The sequence below is a fragment of the Nyctereutes procyonoides genome, unplaced genomic scaffold (assembly GCF_905146905.1).
Source record: "Nyctereutes procyonoides isolate TBG_1078 unplaced genomic scaffold, NYPRO_anot_genome, whole genome shotgun sequence".
Taxonomy (NCBI): Eukaryota; Metazoa; Chordata; class Mammalia; order Carnivora; family Canidae; genus Nyctereutes; species Nyctereutes procyonoides.
The window spans coordinates 13,472,332-13,482,847 of record NW_026575121.1 but is presented as its reverse complement, the minus strand read 5'-3'; the positions used below and the strand labels follow the sequence as shown (position 1 = coordinate 13,482,847).

Here is a 10,516-nt window from a genome sequence, read left to right as displayed (position 1 = left end):
TTGAAATCATAATGGACTGGTGCTTTCATTTTTGAAATATTATTAACTATTAATTCAACTTATCTGATAGATATCTTACTATTCAGGTCATCTTTTTCTTCAAATAAATTTTATAGTTTTGCCTTTTTTTAAGGTTGATTTATTTAGAGAGAGAGAGCATAAGCAGGAGGGAGAGAGAGGGAGAATCTCAGGCAGACTCCACATTGAGTTCAGAGCTCAACACAGGGCTCGATATCAGAACCCTGAGAGTCAAGGCTCAATCAACTGTGCCATGCAGGTCCCCCAGTAATTTTGTCTTTCAAATTACTTTCCCTTTTCATCTAACCAAATTGATAGGTATCAAGTTGTCTGTAGCATCCTTTATTATCTTTTGAATATCTGTAAAATAAGTAACACCTCTTACATTTCTGAAATTTATAATTTGTGTCTTCTCTTTCATTGTTATCTTGCCTATAAATGCATTCATTGGGAAAGAAACTGCTTTTGGTTTGTTGATCTTTTTTTTCTCCATTATTTTCTTATTTTCAATTTCTTGATTTCTGATAATGTTTATGATCTCTTTCCTTCTGTATGCTCAACCTTAATGTGCTCTTCTTTCTCTAGTTTCCTAAAGTGAAAGCTAGGTTATTGTATTTTGGATATTTCTTCTTTCTTGCTATATATAATATATCCTGTAGATGTCCCTCTACATACTGCTTCCACTGCATCCTACACATTTTGATAAGTTGCATTTTCACTTTCATTTAGTTCATAATACTTTGACATTTTTTTCAATAATATAGTTGTGGCCTTTGTATTATTTAGAAAGGTATTGTTTAGTTTCCAAATATTGGAGAATTTTCTAGCTATTTTTCTTTCTTTAATAAATTTTTATTTAGATTCTAGTTAGTTAACATACAGTGTAACATTAGTTTCAGGTCTACAGTGTAGTGATTCAACACATCCATATGTCACCCAGTACTCCTGTTTGTTATTGATTTCTAATTTAATTACATTGTGGTCTGAGAACAAACTTTATATGATTTCTACTTTATTAAATTGTTAAGGTTTATTTTATGACCTAGACTGGGGTTGATTTTGGTGAATGTTCCATGAGAAGAATATGTATTCTTTTGAAGTTGAGTGAAGTTTTCTTTGAATGTCAATTTGATCAAGTTGACTGATAGTCTGATTCAGGTCAACTATATCCTTATTGATTGATTACCTGCCTATTTGACCCATCAATTATTAACATGGAAGCCTTTGGTTGTAATAGTGGGGTTATCTACTTTTCTGTTGAGTTTTATTAGTTTTATTTTAGGGAAAACACAAGCAAGTACAAGTGAAGGGAGGGGAAGAGGGCGAAAATCGCAAGCAGACTCCCTGCTGAGCACAGAGCCTGATATTCTGCTTATGCTACTTTATCTCATGACCCATTATATCATGACCTGAGCTGAAATTACCAGTCAGACACTTGACTGACTGGACTCCACAGGCACCCCTACCTCATATATTTCTACATTCTATTGTTAGATGCGTACACATTTAGGATTGCTATACATTGTTGCAGGTTGATTTCTTAATTCTCTTTATCTGCGAAAATTTTTATTGATCTCAAGTCTTCTTTGTTTGAATATAGCACTCCAGCTTTGTTTTTGTTAGTGTTACTATGATATATCTTAATTCATCTCTTCATCTTTTTTTTAAGGATTGTTTATTTATTCATGAGACACACACAGAGAGAGAGAGAGAGAGAGAGAGAGAGAGGCAGAGACACAGGCAGAGGGGGAAGCAGACTCCATGCAGGGAGCCTGACATGGGACTCGATCCTGGGTCTCCAGGATCACACCTTGGGCTGAAGACGGTGCTAAACCTCTGAGTCACTTGGGCTGCCCCATCCCTTCATCTTTAAGCTATTAGTTTTTCTATTCAAAGTGTGTTTCTTGGGGGAGAAGGCGAGACTGTGGAAGAGTAGGGTCCCCAAGTCACCTGTCCCCACCAACTTACCTAGAAAACTTTCAAATTATCCTGAAAACCTATGATTTCGGCCTGAGATTTAAAGAGAGAACAAGGGAATGCTACAGTGAGAAGAGTTTGCGCTTCTATCAAGGTAGGATGGAAAAAAATAAAGAAATAAAAAAACCCAAGGGGCTGGGCCCCGTGAGGAGCCGGGTTAAGGGGGGCGGCGAGAGCCCCCAGAAAAGGGAAGCCCCGCCGGGAGGAGCAGAGCTTCACCAACCTTCCCGGATGGAAAGGTGTTTTCAGGGAGCTCGGGCAGGATCCCAGGGGGGCGGGGATGCCCTCAGGCTCCCAGGGGCACTAACGGAGGACCTGCACCTGGGGAGAGCCCCACACCGTGCAGCTGAGCTCCCTAAAGGGCTGCAGCGCCCCCGCGGCCCCGGGAGCAGCTCGGAGGGGCTCGGGAGGTGGCTCCGTGGAGGGGGTGCGTGGCCTGGAGCGCAAATCCAGCAGCGCAGGCCCGGGAGCCCAGGGCACGGGGGACACATAACAGGATCCTGTGCTCCCCCAGGACAGGTGGAGGAGGGGAGGGCCCAGGACAGTAGGGACACTCCTGCAGCTGAGCGGCCCCAGCTGTGCAGATCAGCCGCCCCCCTCCCCCCCTGCCCCGAGCATCCAGGCCCCTGCGGACTGGGAGCTGCAGTGGTTACTGCGGGAACTGTCTCCAGGGCTGGACACCTGGCCGCCGCCACTGTGGTTGTTCCTCCTGGTGTCACCTTGTACCTGGGACAGAGCAGGGGCCTCACAGGATAAACAGCTCCCAGTGAGCATGCACCTAGCAGGGGGTTGGGCAGCTCCCCCAGGTGCACACACCTGAGAATCAGCACAGCAGGCCCCTCCCCCAGAAGACCAGCTGCAAGGAGAGGGGAAAAGCAAGTTATTGACCTAGCAACACTGGAAAGTTCCAGGGGAAGTCAAGGGATTTACAGTATATAGAATCAGAGGATACTCCCCTTTGTTTTTTGTTTTCTGTCAGCCCCCCCCTTTTTCTCTCTCTTTTTTTCTCCTTTTTCCAGTACAACTTGTTTTTGGCCACTCTGCACTGAGCAAAATGACTAGAAGGAAAAACTCACCACAAGAGAAATAATCAGAAACAGTCCTCTCTCCCACAGAGTCACAAAATTTGGATTACAATTCATTGTCAGAAAGTCAATTCAGAAGCACAATTATAAAGCTACTGGTGGCTCTGGGGAAAAAAAGCATAAAGGATTCAAGAGACTTCATGACTGCAGAATTTAGATCTAATCAGGCCGAAATTAAAGATCAATTAAATGAGATGCAATCCAAACTGGAGGTCCTAACGATGAGGGTTAACGAGGTAGAAGAACGAGTGAGTGACATAGAAGACAAGTTGATGGCAAGGAAGGAAGCTGAGGAAAAAAAAAAAAACAACTAAAAGATCATGAGGATAGGTTAAGGGAAATAAATGACACCCTCAGAAGGAAAAATCTATGTTTAATTGGGGTTCCCGAGGGCACCAAAAGAGACAGAAGACCAGAAAGTGTATTTGAACAAATCCTAGCTGAGGATTTCCCTAACCTGGGGAGGGAAACAGGCATTCAGACCCAGGGGATAAAGATTCCCCGCCCCCACTAAGATCAATAAAAACTGCTCAACACCTCGACATTTAATAGTGAAATTTGCGAATTCCAAAGATAAAGAGAAGATCCTTAAAGCAGCAAGAGACAAGAGATCCCTAACTTTTATGGGGAGAAGTATTAGGGTAACAGAAGACCTCTCCACAGAGACCTGGCAGGCCAGAAAGGGCTGGTAGGATATATTCAGGGTCCTAAATGAGAAGAACATGCAGCCTAGAATATTTTATCCAGCAAGGCTCTCATTCAGAATAGAAGGAGAGATAAAGAGCTTCCAAGATAGGCAGAAACTGAAAGAATATGGGACCACCAAACCATCTCTGCAAGAAATATTATGGGGGATTATGTAATAGAGGAAGTCCAAGGGAACAATCCACAAAAACAGGGACTGAATAGGTATCATGATGACACTAAATTCATATCTTTCAATAGTAACTCTGAATGTGAATGGGTTTAATGACCCCATGAAAAGGCACAGGGTTTCAGACTGGATAAAAAAGCAAGACACATCTACTTGCTGTCTACAAGAGACTCATTTGAGATGTAAGGATACCTGCAGCCTGAAAATAAAAGGTTGGAGAACCATGTACCATTCAAATGGTCCTCAAAAGAAAGCATGGGTAGCCATCCTCATATCAGATAAATTAAAGTTTATGCCAAAGACTGTAGTAAAAGATGAAGAGGGACACTATATCATACTTAAAGAATCTATCCAACAAGAGGACTTAACAATCATGAATATTGATGCCCCAAATGTGGGAGCTGCCAAGTATATTAAGCAATTAATAAGCAAAGTTAATACATACTTAGATAATAATATTTGGTGACTTTAACACAGCATTTTCTACAATCAACAGATCTTCTAGCACAATATCTCCAAAGAAACAAGAGCTTTAAATGATACACCAGACCAGAAGGATTTCACAGGTATTTACAGAACTTTACATCCAAACGCAACTCAATACAACGTACCTATTCTACTAAAGCTGTACGGAAAGATAGAAAGAGATAGAATACTTCCAAACTCGTTCTATGCGGCCAGTATCACCTTATTTCCAATACAAGACAAAGACCCCACCAAAAAGAAGAATATAGACCAAGTTCCCTGATGAACACAGATGCAAAAATTCTGAACAAGATAGTAGCCAATAGGATCCAAAAGTACATTAAGAAGATTATTCACCATGACCAAGTGGGATTTATCACCAGGATGCAAGGCTGGTTCAACACTCATAAAGCAATCAATGCGACTGATCATATCAGCAAGAGAAAAAACAAGAACCACATGATCCTCTCAATAGATGCAGAGAAAGAATTTGACAAAATACAGCCTCCATTCTTGATCAAAACCCTTCAGAGTGTAGGGACAGAGGGAACATTCCTCAGCATCTTAAAAGCCATCTACAACAAGCCCACAGCAAATATCATTCTCAATGGGGAAACACTGGGAGCCTTTCTCCTAAGATCAGGAACAAGACAGGGATGTCCACTCTCACCACTGCTATTCAACACAGTACTAGAAGTCCTAGCCTCAGCAATCAGGCAACAAAAAGAAATAAAAGGCATTCAAATTGGCAAAGAAGAAGTCAAACTCTCCCTCTTCGCAGATGACATGATACTGTACTGAGAAAACCCAAAAGACTTCACCACAAGATTGCTAGAACTCATACAACAATTTAGCAGTGTGGCAGGATACAAAATCAATGCCCAGAAATCAGTGGCATTTCTATACACTAACAATGAGACTGAAGAAAGAGAAATTAAGGAGTCAATCCCATTTACAACTGTACCCAAAAGCATAAGATACCTAGGAATAAACCTAACCAAAGAGGTAAAGGATCTATACCCTAAAAACTATAGAACACTTCTGAAAGAAAGTGAGGAAGACACAAAGAGATGGAAAAATATTCCATGTTCATGGATTGGCAGAATTAATATTGTGAAAATGTCAATGCTACCCAGGGCAATTTACACGTTTAATGCAATCCCTATCAAAATACCATGGACTTTCTTCAGAGAGTTGGAACAAATCATATTAAGATTTGTGTGGAATCAGAAAAGACCCCGAATAGCCAGGGGAATACTAAAAAAGAAAACCATATCTGGGGGCATCACAATGCCAGATTTCAGGTTGTACTACAAAGCTGTGGTCATCAAGACAGTGTGGTACTGGCACAAAAACAGACACATTGATCAATGGAACAGAGTAGAGAATCCAGAAGTGGACCCTCAACTTTATGGCCAAGTAATATTTGACAAAGGAGGAAAGACTATCCACTGGAAGAAAGACAGTCTCTTCAATAAATGGTGCTGGGAAAATTGGACATCAACATGCAGAAGAATGAAACTGGACCACTCTCTTACACCATACACAAAGATAAACTCAAAATGGATGAAAGATCTAAATCAGAGACCAGAATCCATCAAAACCCTAGAGGAGAACACAGGCAACACCCTTTTTGAACTTGGCCACAGTAACTTCTTGCAAGATACATCCATGAAGGCAAGAGAAACAAAAGCAAAAATGAACTATTGGGACTTCATCAAGATAAGAAGCTTTTGCACAGCAAAGGATACAGTCAACAAAACTCAAAGACAACCTACAGAATGGGAGAAGATATTTGCAAATGACGTATCAGATAAAGGGCTAGTTTCCAAGATCTATAAAGAACTTATTAAACTCAACACCAAAGAAACAAACAATCCAATCATGAAATGGGCAAAAGACATGAAGAGAAATCTCACAGAGGAAGACATAGAGATGGCCAACAAGCACATGAGAAAATGTTCCGCATCACTGGCCATCAGGGAACTACACATCAAAACCACAATGAGATACCACCTCACACCAGTGAGAATGGGGAAAATTAACAAGGCAGGAAACCACAAATGTTGGAGAGGATGTGTTGAAAGGGGAACCCTCCTGCACGGTTGGTGGGAATGTGAACTGGTGCAGCCACTCTGGAAAACTGTGTGGAGGTTCCTCAAAGAGTTAAAAATAGATCTGCCCTACAACCCAGCAATTGCACTGCTGGGGATTTACCCCAAAGGTACAGATGCAGTGAAACGCCGGGACACCTGCACCCCGATTTTTATAGCAGCAATGTCCACAATAGCCGCACTGTGCAAGGGGCCTTGGTGTCCATTGGCAGATGAATGGATAAAGAAGATGTGATTTATGTATACAGTGGAATATTCCTCAGCCATTAGAAACCACAAATACCCACTATTTGCTTCAACGTGGATGGAACTGGAGGGTATTATGCTGAGTGAAATAAGTCCATCGAAGAAGGACAAACATTATTTCATCATTCAGTTGGGGAATATAAAAAGTAGTGAAAGGGAATAAAGGGGAAAACAGAAAAAATGAGTGGGAAATATCAGATAGGGAGACAGAACATAATTGTCTCTTAATTCTGGGAAACGAACAAGGGTTGGTGGAAAGGGAGGTTGGCAGGGTTGGGGGTGACTGGGTGATTGGCACTGAGAGGGACACTTGATGAGATGAGCACTGGGTGTTATGGTATATGTTGGCAAATTGAACTCCCATCAAAAAATATAAAATTAAAATAAAATAAAATAATAAAATAAAGTAAAATAAAAGCTAGAAGCCAGATGAAAGATTTTAAAAAACCTTTTAATTAATTAAAAACAAAACAAAACACAACAACAGTGTGTTTCTTTTAGGCACATATACGTGTCTTTTTTTTTTTTTTTAACCCCACTCTGGTGGTCATTGCATTCTAATTGGTGCATATATACCATTCATCTTTAAAGCATTTATATATAGCTCTTCTTAAATTTACAGTGGGGTTACATCAGGATAAACCCATTGTGTTTTGAAAATATTTTAAGTTGAAAATGCATTTAATGTACCTAGCATACTAAACATCATAGTTTAGCCTAGTCTACCTCAGACGTGCTCAGAACAGTTACAGTAGCCTACAGTTGGGCATAATTGTCTCACACAAACCCTATTTTATATTAAAGTGTTAAATATCTCATTTAATTTATTGAAAACTGAATTGAAAAACAGAATGGTGGGATGCTTGGATGACTCTGTGGTTGAGCATTGACTTTTGGCTCAAGTTGTGATCCCAGAGTCCAGGGATTGAGTTCCGCATCAGGCTCCCTGCATGGAGCCTGCTTCTCCTCCCTCTATGTATGTCTCTGGCTCACTCTCTGTGTCACATGAACAAATAAATAAAATATTAAAAAAAGAAAACAGAATGATTATATGAACATATAAGTGTGTAAGTTTATCCATTATTTACCCTTGTGATTGTGTGGTTGACTGGGAGCTATAACTCTGGGAGCACCGCCCAGGATCATGAGAAGGTTTCATATCTCTATGTTGCTAGCCTAAGAAAAGATCAAAATTCAAAATATAGTTTGTACTAAATGCATATCACTTTTGCACCAGTAGCTGGATTAATATCTACTATATCTGGAACTGTTCTCTCATTGTTGCTAGAGGTCTCTTTAGCTTCCTCTTTTGATAGAATATTTTATGTAAATCATCTTTTAGTATATCAACTATAAACCTTTTGTCTTAGAATTTACAATATACATTTATGACTAATTCACGATTTTAAAATAAAAGTATTTCACTTTTAATGCAGGTACCTTTTAACCTTCCTCCATCCTTTGTGACAATTGCTGTCATTCATCTCACTTATCTATTTGCTATAATCATTCAATACATTGCTAGTATTATTACTTTGAATAATTATCTCTTAGATTAGTAAGGAATAAGAAAAAATATTTTATTTTACCTTTTTATTCCTTGCCTGAAACTCTTCTTTATATTGATCCATGTTCTAACTTGCATTTTCTTTCTGCCTAAAGAAAATCATTTAACATTTCTTGCCAGGCAGATCTGCCAGTAATGAATTTCCTCAGCATTTGTTCTGCCTAGATTGTCTCTATTTCTCTTTCACTTTTTTTTAATGTTTTAAAACCAGAACATTTATTATTGTGTGACTAATCATTGAAATCCTTAAGATGAACTGGATGCAGCAACAGCTGCCCTCTTGGGATTAGGTGTCGTTCTTTCATGCATCTATGCCTGAATCTGTGGTATGTAATTTTTAGGTGCCTCATTACACTGGTCCCAATAGTATTTCATCTTTTAGCTTTGGCACTCCAGTTACACTTTCTCTTCTACTTGGCAAGATAGCCACACTTGCCACAGGTTGACTTCTGAAGGTGGTAGCCCTTAGAGCAAAGCAGCAGCACAATGCGTGTGCCTTATTGTGAACCTTTCCAAATGATTATGTCCCCTTTGTCATCTCATTTCTCCTGCCAAGACCAGAGAGTTCTCTTTCACTTTTGAAAAATAAATTTGCTGGATGTAGAAATCTAGTTTGGTAGTTTTTTTTTTCTTTCAGAACTTTCAAATCTCCTGTCTTCTTGCTTACATGGATTCTGATGAGTAGTCCACTGTAATTCATATCCTTGTGCCAGTAGAGATAAGATGTCTTCCCTTTGTCTTCAAGATTCTTCTCCGTATCCTAAAATTTTCTGAAGTTTCAATATCTCTATATGGATTTTGTTTTTTTTTAACGTTTAATTTTTGTATCTTTACTTAGCTTCTTGGATAAGTATTTTGGTGTCATTAATTTTGCAAAGTTCTTGGCCATTATTACTTCAAATAGTCCTCCTGCTTCATTATCTCTTTCTTATTCTGGTATTACACTTACATGCATGTTGAAACTTCGAAATAGCCCCACAGTTCTTGTATTATATAATAACTTGCTAATAAGCTAAAAAGCCAGTAAGAAAATGGGAAACAGCTTTCAACACTTGCTTCATAAGGGTGACCTGTGAATGGCCAATAAGCACATAAAAAGATACATAGCCTTATTATTCATTAGGGGAATGCAAATTGTATCCCTAATTATATCCCATGATGAATCCATAAAATAACTAAATTTTTTAGAAGTGACAATACAGTAATGATGAGTTTAAACAATTAGTACTCCATATAATATTGCTGGGAATAGAAAATAGGACAGTTGCTTTGGAAAATACTATGATGATATTTTGTAATGTTAAAGCTACTTTTTTTTATGATAGTCACACAGAGAGAGAGAGGGAGAGGGAGAGGGAGAGAGAGAGAGAGAGAGAGAGAGAGAGAGAGGCAGAGACATAGGCAGAGGGAGAAGCAGGCTCCATGCACTGGGAGCCCGACGTGGGATTCGATTCCTGGTCTCCAGGATCACACCCTGGGCCAAAGGCAGGTGCTAAACCACTGCGCCACCCAGGGATCCCTACTCTTCTTTTTTAAGATTCACAATTTCCACTTGTAGGTAATTATCCAATGGAAATTAATATATATGCCCACACAAATATGTCCATATGGGTAATTATAGCCGGATTATTCATTAAAAACTAGAAGCAAATAAAATGTCAATTAATCGGTAAATCAGTAATCAATAAAAATAATCATCAGTAATAATGGATTTTGGTATATCCATATTATGGAATAGTACTTGGAAGTAAAGAGACATGTAATATTAATACACAAGATATAGGTGAATCACAAATTATGTTAATTGAAAGAAATTAAATACAAAAGACTATGAATTGATTTTTTTTTAAATTATGCTAATAAAAAGTCTAAAAGCAGATTAGTGGCTGTGTCTTGAGGTCAGATTAGATTGACTGCAATGTGGTTGGAGGAATTTTTTTAGACCTGTGGAACTGTCTTAGGTCCTGATTGTGGGAATAGTCATTGCAATCATATGTAATTATGAAATTTATCAAACTATACAATTAAATTGGATGAATTTGATTCTATATTACCTTAAAAGGGGGTAAAGGAGAAATCTTGTCCATTATATTCCACAAATGGATAAAGAGAAATCATTTTTAAATCTCTTTGGAGATATGTAATTTCTTCCCTTGGACAAGTAGAAATC

General features: G+C 39.0%; 1 pseudogene; it reads right to left on the bottom strand.

Annotated features, from left to right (window-relative positions):
- Positions 1-8,592: 8,592 nt before the first annotated feature.
- LOC129516677 (60S ribosomal protein L37-like) lies at positions 8,593-8,884 on the bottom strand (annotated as a pseudogene).
- Positions 8,885-10,516: the final 1,632 nt, after the last annotated feature.